Here is a 17,253-nt window from a genome sequence, read left to right as displayed (position 1 = left end):
ATCACATGTGTTGTTTCTGTGAGCGAGGACTCTCACTAAGCCTATTTTACTCAATCTGTGAAGCAGAGGAGCTGCCTTCCACACAGGAGGGCTGTGGCTATTGCAGTGAATACTGCATTCAGAAGCAGTGGCAGGAGAAAACAGCGAAGGGTGAAGTTACCGGCACATAAAACACCAGGATGCTTACTATTCTCAATTGTTGATGTTGTATTTGAACAGGAATAGGGAAACTGACTCCCATTTTGCTGAAATAGAATTGAGATGCAGAGGGAATTAACATCTAAGAAGAGCAAAAATCAGTTTTATGCAAATAGCTAAGTTGTAATAGAAAAAAAATACATTTAATGCTGCCTAGGGAACACGATGGAATTTAGAAGAACAGATTCCATTGCAGACTAACAGCATGCCTGATTGCACTTGAGTTGAATCACTGTGAAGCAGCTTCGTGTTGTGTTGTACCGTTTTATGGCTGAATGAAGAATTGGAGAATAGGAATGGGGTTATGTAAAGTATTTCTGCATAAAAGGAAAATATTGTAGAGCTGGTATGTAATTTTTTTTATTTTTTAAGAAGAATTTAATACAGGTATGTACTCTTTCTACTATAGCACCTAGTAAGCATATATTTTATGTATTTCCTTTGTTTCTCCTCCTCATTTTCATTCTCAATGTACCTCCCACTGTTCTAGCTAATGTAATGCATTGATTTGTAACGGCTTTTTTTCTAATGCTAAAATGTTGGTGATGCTATCAAAGCTTGCAGACTTTGAGTCAACACTTTTATTAAAATGCTTTCACTTGTAATGTTATGATGGTGGTAAGTTCATGCTGTAAGATTAGTGAAATACCTTTCACAGAAAATTAGATGTGCAGGAGGCGCCTCAGTTCTTTAACTCTGATTTTATTTTAAACAGAGTTAGAGCATTTTAAAGACAATGTTGACAAACAATATAAAAAACAAAATGGAATGATTGAGATCTGAATCACTAGTGAAGATGTGGTATGTTTTGATTGTATTGTTCAATACTTTTTCTAGTTCATGATAGGATTAGCAATAAATTGAGCTTTACAGATGCTTATGCATTTCTGGGTCTTGATTAATCTTTCAAGATGAACACCCTGCAGCTTTGCTTTGAAGGGACAGCTTTACTTAAAATGTAAGCTTGATTCTATTTCACAACTATACTCAGATGTATAAGAATACTCTCTTCTTCCCCCAAGCCCCATAGCTTAACAAAGAGTAACCATTTAATACCCTTAGGGATATCACTATAGATTCAATAAGAAGGCATCTTTAAACAATAAGATAGTATAGTATTTACCACCTTCAATTTCCAGAGATTAGCACTTACTTAGTGTATTTACTGTAAAAAGTGCCTGTTTTTTATTTTGTATAAGGAAAGAGAAAGTTATTTGAAGCTCAAATAGAGGCGAGAGTGTTCATTGACCCTTCAGTCTAAATACTTTAAAGAAAGTAGAAGGATCTCCCATGTTACTTTTGTATGAACAATAATTTTTTTTCCACTGGTGAGACTGAATATTTTATTTGGAGTTCAGATCAAATGCAAGTCCATGTGTCTTTAAAACAAGGGGACTAATACTTGCTTTTGGTGGGCATGTCTGGTAAAATATATCTGAAACACAAGCATTTAAGCCTCGTAGAACAGTAATGTCCATTTGCTTGTTCAATCCTGACATCTTTCAAAACATTCAGTCGGCTGCTTAATTTGCCTCCTGGCAATTTTTAAAGTAACATTTCTTCATAACGCTTTGTGATACAAAGGGTTAATGTCCATTTCAGATTCTTAATAATGACATTACCCTTAGCTTTTAGTAGTTCTTGTGCCTCGAAAGCTTTTTTTGGCAAACACTATTTGACTTTGTGGTAGCGTGTAAAACCCCTAGCCTAATTATAAAGGTTTAATCATCATTCAGAATGAATGATAAATATGAATGGCAGATGTTTGTATTCTGAATTTTGCTGTCAGTGCTAATATAAACTAAATATACTCATCCTTTTTAGTATGTTATGCCTTTATTTATTAAATGGTACAATATCTGAGTAATAAAATAGTTAAGGATACTGATTCATATGAATGTTCTAAAATTAGTTCTGATTCTTACAATGTGAACAATCCATATACAAGTAAAAATGTCTAGGAAAAAATACTACTCTTTCTGAAAGTTGTAAGGAAAGTGTACTATAGTGAGCCTAGATAAATTGTGCATCCTCTTCATGCTGCTTGTGTTACACTGAAAAGCATGTTATGAAAACAGATGTAATTAACCTTCATTTGGAAAGATTTCATACAGATGCAAACCTGAGTTTTAAAAAAAAAACTTGCACAGAAAACGATTTAATTTTCTATTTTCTTTTTGCTCATGGTTGGAAGTATATGTACTCATGTAAGTGTTTTCTTTTTGACTATGTCTCTGATCCTGCAGTGAAGTTATAATGCTGTGCTGATATCATTGGTGTCTTGCTGTGAAAATGCTGTGACATCACATATGTAGTGCTGGGACTTGGGAGCAGAATCAAGGAGAAGGCAATGACTGCTACTTTAAAACATCATTTATAATTAACAAAAGTGTCAATGAACTCTGAGAATATTGCAAGGAACTTGGTTGATTTAAGTGAAATATGTTTTAAATCTGTTCTTAAAAGTTTATATTTATAAAGTAGTCCTGGATATAAGGCTATGATTTACTGTACTTTGCCTCTTGAGACCACTATGGCAAACTGGATATCTTTGAACTATAACAAATCTCTCTGAAGCATAAAAATTCTTTGGCACCTAATCACATTTTTAAAAGGCTCTACCATATTTCCCACAGAATTCATTAAAGTTGGGGTTCTGAAGTAGACATGCTTATTTTTGGATAGAAAATTAAAGTAAATGTGTATAAGGCTATTGACTGGTTTAACTCTCCAGTAAATGAAATCAAAAGCAAGTTTATTGTAATTTCAAAATAAATAGGTATTTTGTGTATAGGAGTGTGGGGAACATGTTTTTGTTTTTAATTTTGGAGATGTGATAAAGCTAGCTTCCTCACTGGTCTGGGGAATTATCAGTTACAACATACACCTCTACCCCGATATAACGCTGTCCTCGGGAGCCAAAAAATCTTACCGCGTTATAGGTGAAACCGCGTTACATCGAACTTGCTTTGATCCACCGGAGTGCGCAGCCCTGCCCCCCCGGAGTGCTGCTTTACCGCGTTATATCAGAATTTGTGTTATATCGGGTCGCGTTATATCGGGGTAGAGGCGTATTAGTGTTTAGCTCTTGGTTCTGGGCTCCATTTATTGTTCAAATAATTACAGACTCACAAAAGGAAAACACATACATCCAGCTGGAGCTTCCTGCCCAGCCACAACTCCCTAGGGCCTGCCACCTGGAGTCTTCCTCCTTCAGGGACCACTACAGGAGACTCTTCTTTCCTGCAGCTTCCCTCTGCAGTCCCCCCTTGACCAAGCTACTTGCTGGTTCTTATAATCACATACTCCCTTTCCAGCTGGGTCTGATAACACTGCTCTACAGCCAAAATGCTTCTGAAATAAATGTAGTCAAACTTTACTAATTCTGGGTCACTGAGAACGAAAATGATGCTTAAAATTGTTGATTGGCTCTAGTTTTCAAGATATGCTATTGGGTCAGTATATACGACCCTTGACTTGGGAATGGCGGAGGATAAGTGAGTTATAAAGGGAAGGGATCTCAATTTAAACCAGAAATGACTAAAATACATCTTTGACTGGATCTATGAATAAATCTATGACTGGGTTTGGACAGTACTTGCTTTTTAGGCAAAACAATGAATGATGCAATCTGAAGCTGGTATTGCGTCATACATGATATGAATTGCATCATGTTATTCCTAGAAGTCATGGATGATGCAATCATAACGAAGCCTACATCACTCTGCTGAACAAATTGCCCTATATCAGCTCTAGAAATCAGACAGTGTCGTGCTCTCTTATTTGTCAGTGTTTGATTTTGCAAAGGGACACATTTCTGTTTAGCCAAAGTGAGCAGAGATGCCTCGTACTTGTGTGAACAGTGCAGACAACTTCTGCTATGTTTGTGGTGAAGTGACTTTTGCATCACAAAAGCACAGTATAACCACTATGGTTAAGAAAGCCTATCACCTTTATTTTGGCTGCAAAATTGGAGATCAGGACAAGAGGTGGGCCCCACACATATGCTGCAACACTTGTGCACCAAGTCTTCGCCAGTGGTTGAACAGGAAAAGGAAATCTATGCCTTTTGCAGTGCCAATGATTTGGAGAGAGCCAACAGATCATACCAGCAATTGTTACTTCTGCATGGTGCCTCCAGTTGGGAAAGGTGTGTCAAAGAAGAAAAAGTGGACTGTGCATTATCCAAACATTCCATCAGCTATACGCCCAGTACCCCACGGAGAAGGACTGCCGGTTCCTGATGCACCAGAATCATTCTCACTTGAGTCAGACGAGGAAGAGGAAGAGGATGAAACTTCTGGTCCTGAACCATCAATGTCACAGGACCCACATTTTCTCCCATCCTCCTCCTCTGAACCACACCTCATAACACAAGGTGAACTGAATGACCTTGTCAGGGATTTGGAACTACCCAAGAGTAAGGCAGAGCTGTTGGGCTCCAGACTACAGCAGTGGAATCTCCTGGCAGGTGATGTTAGGGTTTCCATGTTCCGTGACCGTCAAAAGGATCTTGTCCCATTCTTCTTCATGGAAGGTGATCTTGTAGCCTGCAACAACATTGATGGTGTGATGGCAGCGCTCAACATCGTTCACGATCCAGATGAGTGGAGACTGTTCATTGATTCATCGAAGACGAGTCTTAAAGCTGTTTTACTGCATAATGGCAATGTTTTGCCATCAATTCCAGTTGGTCATGCAGTCCATATGAAGGAAACCTATGACAACATGAAACAACTTTTGAGGTGCATAAACTATGACCAACATCAGTGGCAGCTTTGTGGCAATTTGAAGGTTGTTGCTCTCTTGCTTGGTCTGCAGACTGGATACACAAAGTACTGCTGTTTTCTCTGCGAATGGGATAGTCGTGCAAGAGATTCCCACTACATCAAGAAAGATTGGCCACTCTGACAGTCATTGGAGCCTGGGAGGAAAAGTGTTCAGCATCCACCACTTGTTGAATCAAGGAAGATTTTGTTACCACCCTTACACATCAAGCTGGGTCTGATGAAGAACTTTGTCAAGGCCATTGACAAAACACAAGCAGCTTTCAAGTACCTCCGTGGAAAATTTCCAAGGTTAAGTGAAGCTAAGATAAAGGAAGGTGTCTTTGTTGGTCCTCAGATTCGTGAACTTCTTCGAGATGATGCATTTCACCATGTACTGCGTTGCAAAGAAAAGACGGCATGGAAAGCCTTCCAGTTAGTGGCAATAAATTTTCTCGGAAACAACAAGGCAGACAACTACAGGTTGTTGGTGGAAAACCTCCTCGAGGCATACAAAAGCCTTGGTTGTAACATGTCACTAAAGATACATTTTTTGCACTCTCATCTAGATTTTTTTCCACCGAACTGCGGAGCAGTGAGCGACGAGCACGGCGAGCGATTTCACCAGGACATTGCAACAATGGAGAAACGCTATCAGGGCAAATGGAGCCCATCAATGCTTGCAGACTGTTGCTGGACAGTGACAAGAGATGCTCCATTTAATGAATACAAGAGACAAGCCAAGAAGCGCCGAGTAGACACTGAATAGGACTAAACTATGTACAGAATAGTTTTTTGCCTTTTGTTTCATAATAAATTTTATTTATATAACCCTTTTGCTGATTTTTAAAGTGTTACGTAAACAGGACAGGTGAAATATTATCATGTAAAGCAACCATAAACACACGAAAAGACCTAGGTTTACAATTTATGATTAAAACTCTACTATCTACACAATATACATAGACATAAAATGTAAAAACTTAAATATCTTAGAAACAGTAGCCAATCAGTTGTTTTGTCATATTTGAATTCAGCACATCAAAATACATAATAAATAGCACATTTTATCTCTGAAGCAGACGACTTCTCAAAAATTGTAGACCAGTGTAATTGACCAGTGCTGAGTGGCCCCAGGACTCTGGCCTGTAAAGTGGAAAACCACCCTGTTATAGGGGCCAAATCCTGATGTGTGCTTAACACCTCCAGTGCTCATTGACATCAAGAAGAGTTGCAGATACTTAGCAAGGCTCAGATTTGGCTTCTAGAGTATGTGTGTGTGTGTATGTATGTATGTATGTATGCAGAACACATGATGCTGTGTTGTAACATAACTGTTCTCTCGGCATGAGTTAGGGTGTGATCCTGGCATTTTCTCAAGGGACAATGGCCCAAGTGAATATTACAGGCAAATTTAAATAAGAGCCATAATACCAACCCCACAGCATCATGTATCCTATATCTTCCACATGTTTAACAGAACTACTATTTTAGAAGTGTTTAGGGAATATTTAACATATATGGACTATTTTTGTATCACTCCACCTGTAAACAGGTTCCCTTAGTCTGTTTCACAGTCACGGGGCAAAGGGGGGAGAGTGGGAATATAACTAATATATCTTAAAACCTTTACAAATTACCTAAAAAAAAAATTTTCATAGGACATCCAATCTTAAATCTGTCGCTGGTCCAGGTCTGAATATTGCCTGTCCTGAGGCTTAGGCCAATGTAATTCTGAGGTTGAAATTGTGCATTTAGGGGGAAAGAATGGGGATTATTGGTTGCTGGGTAATGGGAAAAAATAGTGGCTGTTTAAACCTGCTCAACGGTTTGGAATGTTGGAATAAGTCTCAGAGAGATGTTTTAGTGGTCAGAATGGAAGTAAGGCAGTGAAAAGTCCATGATAAATGACATTTTTAGATGTGCTTTCAGTTTATTACATAGCTTTCCTCTCTAAATATGTGGTATATGCAATTTAATGTTAATTTATTACTTGCGTATTATGGGCCTGATACTGAAGTCCTTATGTGAGAGATCTCCTACAGAAGGCAATGGGAGTTTGCCAAAATAAGAATTATCAAGATTTGGCCATAAATATGATAATGTGTTGATAGTCTGTTCATTTGATCAATGAGAATAAAAATAAATTTATATTCTTTTATTGTAACATTGCACAAAACAATGAAGAATTTTATACACTCACAATTTAGTCTATACATTAAAAATCCATTATTTACAGTACTGTGGTAAACATTAATTTGAATTATACTAAGTTATTAGTATAGTTATTAATATAGTTTATAATAATTTTTTCTTTAAGTAGAAACTTTCTTTTCTCTAAATATTTCTAATGTGTGGGACTTTACATAGGAATAGTCCTTTTTAAAAAGATCCATGCTAAATCTTACTAGCTTTTGATAAGAATGTTATCTAAAATAAGTGTATGTATAATAATGCATACAATTGTAAAAGACCAAACATATCTTACAGCTGATATTAATTTTTCTATCACCATTGTGTATGCTGATTATTTGATTTCCGCCCCTCCCCCCCCATGCTGTTTGGGTTAATGTTAGGGATAACTGAAATGCGATGAGGCCCAGTCAGACACAAATAGGAATGTTTTAAGCTAGTTTAATACAGTAATATGGTCAACCATCACATAACACTGAAGCTATATGCCAACCAACTCCTGTTCCTTTAAAAACCTTGTGTACACTTACACTATATTCGGATAGGGTATATTAAGCCACTTAGTAATGAGTAAGGCAAAATGGATATTATTAAAATTAGAAATCTACTGTAAGGTATCTTACACATAAGAAAGAAATTTAAATATAGTTCTATCGTATTTCTTCAAGCATGTATTCTGATCTATAGCTTTAGTTAAGATCACTGCTCCAGTGCCCTGAGGACTAACTATGATTTTTCTATTTTTAGTTATAAATTCCATATTGGACAATTATTTCTGTGGAGAAAAATACAGGAGATATGCCTGCATCCTTAACAATTTAGTCTTGGTTATTCATCCACATCTGTGGACCACTTACTAGAATCATAATCAGGGGGGTTGCATAACCTCTTTTCATTGACAAATGCATATACTATACTGAAGTAGCACATAAAAATAGGAAAAATATAGTAGTGCTGCACAACTGAAAAGAGTATTGCAAAATAAAATGTTTATAAAACTCAGATATTGTCTATAGAGCAACCTATCATGAAAATATACCAGCCATCCAAACCCGCTATTTGCTCATGATATTGGTAATAAAGTAAAGAAAAATGAAATTTTATTCCCCGTTCAAAATAATTATTCACCCCAGATGGCTGGGAAATTATAATTATAGAAGGCCTCTCTGTAGATAGTTTGAAAAATATATTACTATATACCGTTAAGTAGTTCAAATGAAACAGCTATTGACTCTCAGAACCACTTGATGTAGTCACTGATTCACAATGTTCAATGATATATTGTATGGCCAAATTCAGATCTAAGCCACACTGGTGTAAATAAAGTTAATATCAATAGAGTTACATCAGTACTTTAGTCACTCCACTTTATTATCCATTATTGGGTTACATTAGTGTAACTGAGTTCAAAATCTAGCCCATAGCTTATAAAGTACATAAATGCCAAGTTGCTAAGTGTCTTGGAATATAGCTCTGCTGTGTGCTCTGTAGATTAGTTTGCATAACCTACTTGAAAAGCATACAGTCAAATAGATGGTACAGCATAAGTTAGGTGACAGTCATCTGATTCTTTTCCTTCTTTGATCTAATCTGTCTTTTAGTTAATTAGGTCAGCCATTTTGACACTTATCTGTTTTGCTTATTCTGCCACTTTATAGAGTGCACCTATCCTAAAACTTTAGAACATTAGCAGAGAGACAATCTCTTTAAGACATACAGGATGCAAACCGTGAAGGGCTTTATAGGTTAAAAATAAGCAGCTTGAATTGAATGTGTTGGAAGCCAGTTCACTCAGTGGTGCACAGATGCGCTGGTAATATGCTGCATATGAGAAGGACTGCTGAATAAGTGGACAGCCACATTCTGCATTATGGCTGAAGTTTCCAAGTGATCTTTATGGACAGTGGCCACAGCTTCCTAGGCAAATGCAGGTGGGGAAAAGGCACTCTTGGCTGCTACTGCTATATGAGCATAAAAAAAGTAAGCACCTCTAGTTGGCAAATGTTAGTAGTAAAAGGATAGTATGCTCCTTCAGGTGTGTCTAGCCTCATTTCTGCCCTATCCCTACTGAGCTGCAGCCTGCCAGCTCTCATTCAAGTCTCATTCTTGTATTGATACTGAGGGCAAATCTACACTACAGTGCTACATTGGCACAGCTGCACCAATGCAGCTGTGCCGCTGTAGTGCGGCTGGTGAAGACACCTATGCCGATGGGGAAGTGCTTTCCCGTCGGCATAATTACTCCATCTCTGCAAGAAGTGTACGCTATGTCGTCAGGAGAGCGTCTCCTACCAACACAGCGCCAGCGTGGACAGCGTGAAACTTGCGTCGCTCGGCGGGGGGAGGAAGGGGCTTTTTCACACCCCTGAGTGACATAAGTTAGATCGACTTAAGTGGTAGTGTAGACCTGCCCTGGGAGAGCTGCTCAACATCTGTAACATCTGGGTTCAGTAAAACTGCGACGTAGAGTTCAATGTCATTGTCACGATGATAGCGCTGCAAGCCAAAGAATCTCTCTATCCCCACTAATGGCCTCCTGTGTGAATTGAGCAGAAAGGGTGACAGAACCCTACAGTTCCCCACACAGGAAAATCCCCAGGCAGATAGTTGTCCAACAGAGAAAAAGAGCAACTCTAGTGCGGTTCTGTCTTTCTTTGCCAGAGTCTGTAGCAAGGTCAACTATACAGTATATGCAATATTACACTAAACTGCATTTATGTAACAATCTTTACAAGCCGGTCATGGAGCACTTCATAATGCAACACATAATTATCATTATTTAAGAACAGTAAAAAAGCAGCGGCAAAGTATTTCTTCAAATCAAATTCATTTGAATCAGGGTTTTGTTAATTAAATTATACCAGTGTAGTTAAAATCATCTAGTATGGACACAGTTATACCAGAGTAAAAGGGCATATACCAATATATCTTTTTCTGGTTCCCCTGACCAGCATACAATAGACTAATAAAAGCATAGTTTTACTGTCATAACTGTAGGTAAAAAGCTAGGATTTTTACCAGCATAGCTATATTAGTTTTAAAAAATCGCACCCCTAATGGACATAGCTAGGCTAGTAAAACTGAAGTATAGACCAGACTTTAGTGGCAGGAGCATGTCATGAGACTCTGGAGACCTGGGTTCCAGTTCTTAGTCTGATGTTGACTTGGGGCAAGTGAACCTCTCTGTGCTTCAGTATCCACAGCTTATAGATTCCAAGGCCAGAAGGGACCATCTAGTCTGGCCACCCAGACAACTCAGGCCATAGAACTTCCCCCCAATAATTCCTAGAGCAGATCTCTGAGTCTGTTTTTGTATCTTGATTTAAAAATTCTCAGCGATGGAGAATCCACCATGACCCTTGGTAAATTGGGCCCATGGTTAAGGACTCTCAACGTTAGACTGAAGTGTCCATTATTTAATATTTGCTTCCCATGTAGATAGTAATCAAATCACCCCTTAACCTTCTCTTTGTTAAAATTACCATCTATTTATTAAGCTGTGTGAATTGGGTTGATTCCATCCTAGCCCCCACATAGGGTTGCTGGGAAGTGTAGTGAATCTATCTATCTCAAATGGAAGGTGTTTATGTAAGTGCAAAATAATAATTATTTAGGGCTTCATCATGCCTTTAGGGCACAGTCTTGTGCCAGCAGTGGTGCAGAGCCTCATTGCATTGGGGAGCTCTATGGGCATTCTGCCTCTCCCATAGCTTCCTGGTGTCTGTAGCACACAAACTGCTACCTCTCGTTTTAAGGGGGACAGGGAAAACAACTCTCTGGCCCTCCTGGATTGTGTCTGGCAGATTGAAAGGGGGAGCAGTGCCATGGATCTGCCTATTCCATGCCCCTCCTTAGTCCTTTGGGAGCACTGTGCTTCCCCAAGTTGATCCTTGCATGGACTCTAGAAGGAGGAAGGTGCTTCTCATTCCCTTTATTGTCACTGCAGGCTCATGAAATGGACAGCAATGACTTAACCCCTTAGTTTTAAATATCTAAATGGGCTGTGCATTTTTATAGCTATAGGAAATTAAGTTTGACAAAAAGCATAATTGCAAAAACTTCAAGTTCCCCCGGTCTCAAGGGAAAAATAAATATCAAGCCACTTTTTGATTTTATGAGAAGCTGACATTAGACCCATAACTACAAAAGACTGCATAGGTACTTTGAGCCATAGCTATTAAAGGTCTGATCCTGCTTCCATTAAAGTTAATGAGAGTTTTGTCATTATACTATATGCATATAAAAATAACGTCTTAATACAAACTTTTATAGGCAGATAATGTGAAGCTGGTAGCAATGTGTTAGCACAGTAGCTGCCTGTAAGGATAGGAGCTGCTGAAGTTTGAAAATAATAGGATTCAGAATGTCATGAAATAGTGAAGGAATTAAAACAATTAAGCCTTGGAAAACCAAGACATTTGCCTGCTATACCAGGCCCTTCTGGTGGAACATTCTCAGCTTGGCAATACTTTGCCAGTGATACTTTGCCATGTTCTAGTCTAGTGACATATCCGAGCTACCTATTCACCAATAAGTGCAATGTCAGTATAACACCAGAGCCACATTCAGCCCTGGGTTACTCTAACTGCGTCTGTGGGAGAGCCTGCATAGGGTTCTCCTGTTTTGGTTCCCTCCCCTCCCCTTCACTTCTGCAGAGGGAGCACATGACAGATTTTCCCCCTCTCGTCTCTTCTCCTTGGCCATCCCAAACTTCCCAGCACAAAACCCGATACTTGGGCTGTGCATTTAACTTAAAATAGCTAAAGCCAACTAATATTTATTTGGGTCCAATTTCATAACATGGCAAGATGTATAACTTAGTGTCTTGCAAACCATCTTTTTATTTTATTTTATTTTACACCAACTTGGCATGATGTTTCAATGGGAGACTCAAATCTGGACAGACAGATCACTGAATGAGAACTCTCTGATCACTGAGAAAATTCATTTATTCCTATATCCTTCCCACAAAGTGTGCTGCCCTACCTACATCCTTCTGACTGAACCTAGCAATAGCTTACTGATTAAAAAATAAGAGGCATGAACTAGATCTCTGCAAAAAAGTGAAATGGATCAGACCCAAAGAGACCATCACCATTTTATGTGGATAAACATGATTTAAACAAAAGCTGTGCTTGAGAGTGCACCAATAACCTGTAAGTGTATGATAAATGCTGCTGAGATCCAATGAAACTAATGTTAGAGAACCTAAGTCAGCTCCAATTAACAAGTCTATGTACATCTAACAATGCAGCTTTTAAATTGCTTGGGTGTTTTCTAAAACCTGACGTGAAATAAATCAACTTGAGCTAGACGAGTCTGCAATTCTGTATAAACAATGTTCTCAAGGATCTTTGATACAAAGCATAAATTAAACATTGGATGGAAGTTAGACATATCGTTGGCTGTCAAGGAAGGAGTTACTAAGACTTGTTTGAAAATGGATGGTAATGTTCCAGGTTCCAATGATAGATTCATTATTCCTTGAAGTTTTGTAGCCTGAGCAGTTAAACGTGCACTTAGTAGCCAAGTAGGAATTGGACGTAATGCATATGTTGGTGTTAAACCCTATATTCCATCATAGATCTCTGACACTCGCATCTGAGTAAAGATAGTTGGTTAAAGGAGAAGATTAAAAATGCCATGAGTGGAGTATGCAGAGGAGTCAGTCAGTTCACAATCAGCTCTGAGGGCTTGTTCATAAAATGATTATAAACGTCCACTGAAGAAGCTAAGAGGTTATTAATTGATCTCCCTACATTTACAAACATGCCTGTTAAAAAGAGCTTCAGGATGGTTCCTTCCTCTGATAGCGACATGGGAGAATTAGACTGCCTTTGCTTTAAGGAGAACTTTGTGATAGTCCAACAGACGCCATTTGCACCTGTAGCTTCCAAGGATCGTCCACTTTTAATACCCTTGGTTCAGAGCCTAGGAGAATAAAAAGTCAACATAGCTACACTCATTTACAACAATTGAAAATCTGGCCCATATTCTAGAAAGGTGCCATCTTGTGTAAAATAACATGCAGCTGCCATGGAGGAGGAAGATGAGTGTTGTCTATTCCTAATCTATCTGCATTTGGGCCAAATCCTGACATGGTTGTAGCTGGGAGAGGAAACAAGGCTGCTATGCATCTTCTGCCCCAGGACTGCTGCCAGCCCGAGTTCTATTAGCCAGGCCTGGGCACCATGCAGTGCAGTTTTCTGCTTCAGTGTATACTACTAGCTAGTGTGTCCATGACTGCAACACAAGCAGTAGCTGGTTGGACAGCAGATGGGGCATATCCCCTAACTAGAAAACCAAGCCCTAAGGTGCATGGACTGCATTGTGCTCTCTGCAGTGCCCTGCTGCTTGCACAGAAGGATGAGATTCCCTATACTCCTTTCCTCCTCTCTCCCTGTGCTCCATCATGGGGCAGGTGGTAACTGTTCATATGCACTGTATGTGTACAAGATTTCTTACCTCCTTTTTGTGCCAAAGGATTTTTTTGGTTTCAGAAAGATTTAGAAATTGAAATGAAATGGTCTCAAACTGTCAATTTAAAAACTAATGCATTCAGAGGCTAGTAACACACTGTGTTGATGATATTAGAAAATATAGGAATGGGTGCCCCAGAAACAAACAAGTCAAAAACCCAGAGATGGTCTATCCTTTCCATTCTATCTATCCCCCATCTCAGTAGCTAATGCTGAAACCTTCAGATGCAGGCAAGAGAGAAAAAGAAAAGTGCACCCAACTGTGTACAGTACAATTTGTACCTTAGAGAAAATGTCTTCCTAACTCCAGCTGGTGATCAGGTTCTGCCCTGAAGTCTGAGGGTTGATTGTCCTAGTAGCTAATTTTACCCTAACTGCATGCACTATTATTGTTCATATAGGGGTCTTACTCCTTTTTTGAGTATTATACTGTGGCAATGTGTTTCAGAGGTGAGTGATACCTGTATACAAAGAGTACTTCCTTATATCCGTTTAAAATGTATTGACTCCTATTCTTGTATTATGGAATAGGAGCTTCTATAGACCATTGAATATTTTATACTTCTATCATATTTCCTCTTGCTCATCTCCCTTTTAGACCAAATGGCTCTCGTTTGTAGCCCCTGTGACCCCACACTAGTAAATCAAATGGCACCTTTGGCCCCACACTTGTAGCCCTTTTCTGAACCTAATCTAATTCTTCCATATTACTCTTTATCTCATTCTTAGTACAGCCAGCTGAAAATCAGACAGCTTAAAATCTTAGGCTTGTGGGTACATCCTGTCCTCTGCTGCACTAGGGTAGGCAGGAATGAGGGACGGAAGATGATACAGAAAGACTCTTCCACTGAGCAGAGTCAGAGAGGATACTTCCATAGGGCACAGGAGAATCCAGGTATAGCACTACCTGAACACTATGCTCTAAAGATCTGAGAGCTAGGAGGATGTCTAGCCTTCCAACCAGCCAAGTGTGCATGCTACAGTCAGAAAAGCTGTGAAGTACTTCCCCAGCCCATGATCCTAGTCTGCCTGGTAGAATCCTGCCCCGGCCTAGAGAAAGAACTAAACAGCATTTCTGTTCCCCCTGACTGAACTAGCCAAAGGAGGGTTTGGTCCTTAATCACTTTTTTGATTGCTGCTGCACATTAAACAGATGATTTAATTAAACTGTGCAGATTATTCAGAGGAAATGCAGACAGAACCAAAAACTGATATTTCATCTCATTTTCAAGAATCAATTCAGGGCTAACCCAAGTATGTATATAAATATTGCTTATTCTTTTATCTACAAAATATGACTCCAAGACTACAAAGTGTTACTAATGTGAGTAGTCCTATCGGCTTCAATGACCTTACTCAGGTAAGTCAGGCTTGCCAAATCAGGCATATAAATATTAGAACTGTAAACACTGAAATTTAACAGTTCTATGTGTTTTCAGTATTTTTACCCAATAAAGCCCAGCTAGAGTAATAGCAACATTTTTTAAAGTCCTGTCGCAATTCCCAATCCACCAATTGGAAAAGGATTAAAATTCTCCCCTGAATCCTCTTTGATGGCCCTTCTGGAAGTAGTTCTACTTCCTCTGGGGGGGGAAAAAAGTCTCTATTATTTTTCTTCTGCAATTTTATGTATCCCACAAAACAGGCAATCAGTGTCCCAAAGGTACATGAATGGATTTCAATTTGCCACCTATAAGTTAGTGGCTATAAACTAAAATGATGATGATTTCTTTAAAAATAAAATGGAATCCTTGGCTAAGTACAGTGCTACCTTCTCTTGGCCTGATTCTCCAAACACATACACATGGGTAACTTTATTCACATGAATATTCCACTAACTTCAGCTGAACATATTTATACCCACTTGTAAGTGTTTTGGGGAAAGAAGCCCAATATTTGTAAAATCAAAGACTTGGTGGATGTAGCAAGAGTTCTGTGTAATTCTTCTTTTAGACACATTTCAATGCTGAAGTTGGGGGGGAAAGATTTCTAACTACCATCAGACTACACAAAAGCTGCAACAGCCAAAAGTGCTCACTATCAATGCAATGTATCCAATTTGCCAACTTTACATTAATTGTCTGTTAATTGCCATTGCAGTATTACTTGTTAGACAGTTAGAACAGTTTTAACTGTCAGGGCCGGCTCTGGCTTTTTTGCCGCCCCAAGCACAAAAAAAAAAAACCTCGCGGGGCGGCGGGAGCCAGGGTGCAGGGGGACTCCCTGCGCTGCAGATGTGCCCCGGGCAGCGGAGTGCGCGCCCCGGCTAGTGGAGGAGAGGGGGAGGGAGCGAGGGGGGAGAGAGAAGGGGCCAGAGCTCTGCACCGCTCCGATCGGCGGGCAGGGAAGGACGCGGGCTGCCCTGCCGGGCTTGCTGCAGACCTGGCACCGGCTGGGGCAGACAGAGCGCGCAGCCCGCTCCCAGCAGGGTGCTCCTCTCCTCCGCGCCGCCGCCCCCTACAGGGCGGCCAGAGTAGCGAACCAAAAAGAAAAAACCTGCGGGGTGGCTGGAGTGGCGAAGAAAAAAAAAAAAGGATTGGAGGGAAGCCGCCCCTTAGAATCTGCTGCCCCAAGGACGAGCTTGCTAGGCTAGTGCCTCGAGCCGTCCCTGCTAACAGTGTACACCAAATTGAGCCCTGGAGTAAGCAGTTACAGCTCACATTGATATCAATGAATTTTACCCATTTACACCAGGTATGTTTAGCCCAGTGTCTTCTGAAGCTTTTGATCCAAGGAAAGAATATCTTCCCTTAAAAACTCCAGCCCTGTTTGACTGTAAACCACATTTTGTTGGGGCAGATTCTGGATGGCTCTTATATGGCTGTATAGTGGTATTGGAGAGGGATAAAGGGCTTTCACCCTTATTCCTTGTGTGATTTTAATTATGGGCCAAGCAGAATTGTGTCCCTGCTGTCCAGGGAGCTCCAGAACTTTTCCATTCCTATGTCCCTGTGGACCCTTGACACCCCACAGCGGGTGGGGAGGAGACAATGCCAGGGCTTTGACACTACTGTTCACTGATCCAGTGAAGCTGAATAAGCTGCATCTTCCAGAGGGTTATGGCAATGGGTGCACTGCCTCTGCAAACATAGAATGCTCTTGGAACTCTTGTCTCCCAAGGAGGAATATCTGCCATTGCTCCCTGGGGAGCAGTGTAATGCCGCATTGCCCTGTATTAAGATTTGTGGCTAAATGGCACAGACTAGCCCTTTGCCTTATGGAAAGCATAGGCAACAACTGTGCAAATGACACTTGCTTAACGTTTCTTACTTGAACTTACTGATTAAAGAGTTCTCTAACCAAGCCAGTCTAATCAAAGCAAAGAGGCTATTTGCAGTGGTATAACGCCATTCTTCTCCAATGGAGGTTCTCCTGATCAGGCAACTATGCAATTTGATGAGTAAAGTGAATTCAGTCTCCTAAAGTGAACACTGAGCCCCTTAAAGAAATATTTTTATGACACATAGGGATGACTAGTTAACTTAAAAAACCTAAAATAAAATTCCATAATACAAGCATTTTGTTGTTGCATTTAGATCCTGATCCAGCTTCCAAGGAAGCTAATTGAAAGGTTCCATTGACTTCAATAGGAGTTGGATCAGGCATTTTAAAAGCCA

Source organism: Emys orbicularis, chromosome 10 (genome assembly GCF_028017835.1).
Source record: "Emys orbicularis isolate rEmyOrb1 chromosome 10, rEmyOrb1.hap1, whole genome shotgun sequence".
In the NCBI taxonomy this organism is placed as follows: domain Eukaryota; kingdom Metazoa; phylum Chordata; order Testudines; family Emydidae; genus Emys; species Emys orbicularis.
Note: the sequence above shows the minus strand (reverse complement) of the source record.